The following is a 1,741-nucleotide window of genomic DNA, read 5'->3' as shown; positions in this document are numbered from 1 at the left end:
TTTGCTTACCATGAGAAGTTCTTAACAATTTCTCTAACATAGAATGCTAATTATAAAAATGAGTGAAACTACATAGACTTATGGTGCGTTTGGAATTGCGATTTGACAAAAATAATCTACATTTTTAAAATATATCACAAACGTAAGGTGTTTGACATTGCGATTTGAAAAATATTTAATTTAAAATAAAAAAAAATATATATGTAATTTCTATAAGTAGTCCAAAGAGTTCTTATTTGAAAAAGCACGAATTTAAACAAAAATTACGATTTCGCATAACAAATATTTAATAAAAAAGTTTTTTTTAACATGTTTTCCAAACACTTTTACAATTTTCAAATTGCACTTATTAAAACTGTAATCCCAAACGGATCATAAAAAAAAAAAAAAAACAAAACAAAACAAAACAAACTTATTATCGACTTATTTTGATTTTTTTTTTTTTTTTATAATTTTTAAGTAAACTTACTGTGCATTTTTCCCTTTTATTTATTTATTTATTATCAAGTTTCTCAATTTAAACCTAACCCTCGGGCCTCATCCAAACGCCTCAGAAACTCTCCATTTGGTTTTACGGACCAACACATTACAGACCCTCGAATCCTCAGACTTGGGAGTATACAAAACCCAGAGAAGACGAAGACCATCAATGGAGGAACCTGTGCCAGCCCAGACCACACCGACCCAACTCGCAAACCCTCCAACCACAGCCCAGTGTCCGCCTCCACAACCTCCTGCTCCCACTCCTCCTCTTCCTCCTAAAAGCAAGAAGAGACCGCTTGACACTAGTGTTCATATCCATAATCCCAAGTACTTCAAGATGCGTGCTGTTCTTAAAGAGCTTCGTCCTCATTTTCTCGAGGTACAATTAAGTAGCTACAAGAACAACAATTTAGTCTGAATTTCTGGCAGTTCTTAAGATATTATGTTATTTCATTTCTGGGTTCCTGTCGTGATGCATGTTTATGTAGTAAGTCTATTTTGTTTGTTTTTTTCTTCCCATTTTGAGTACATGTTGGCACGAATGGTCTTTAATACCCAAGTTACAGTTATATTGAAGATTTTTAGTGATTTCATTTTCTGGGTTTCTCCTCCTGATGCATAATTATTACGACAATATGGATGTGATCTAGGACAATATTTAACATTTCTTATGGTAAAAATTTGTTTTTAAAAGGTAATCCGGGTGCCGTTATGTGTTATTTTTCTTCTCTGTGATTGGCTTGGAGGTGCTTGACATGGGATTTTGAGGTTAGGAATTACTGTTTAATATTATTGTGTTGGAAAATAAGTCTTGGTATGATCACAGTGAGGTCTTCGTTTTCTACTCATGTGCAGACTCTAAGTCAGTGTTTTAATGAAATTGATACTGTTGAAAATTGGTAAATGTTTTAAAAATCTAAGTATCTTTATTGCGTGGTCTTTTATTTTTTTATTTTTTTATTATTTTTTTTTTCTTTCTAATGGTAGCTTGAACATATGATATAAACTCTCAGTAGACATGCTAAGTCGTATAGATGAAACATGAGGTACAAAATCTATCCATAGTGATTGAGAGATATTGCTTATGATGTGTTACGTAGAAAATCATGAGGAGTGAGTAGTGTTTATTTGCCATCTTTCTGGGCTGGACCTGATGCTGCTTGGGCGGCGTACATAGGCTAATCCACATTGGCATGTATATACTCCATCTGGAGTGTTCATGAGGGCAGGCATGCAGTAAAAAGCAGTGGAATATCTA

This window comes from Corylus avellana, chromosome ca7 (assembly GCF_901000735.1).
Source record: "Corylus avellana chromosome ca7, CavTom2PMs-1.0".
NCBI lineage: Eukaryota > Viridiplantae > Streptophyta > Magnoliopsida > Fagales > Betulaceae > Corylus > Corylus avellana.
The sequence above is the reverse complement of the archived record's forward strand: the minus strand, read 5'-3'. Positions refer to the sequence as shown.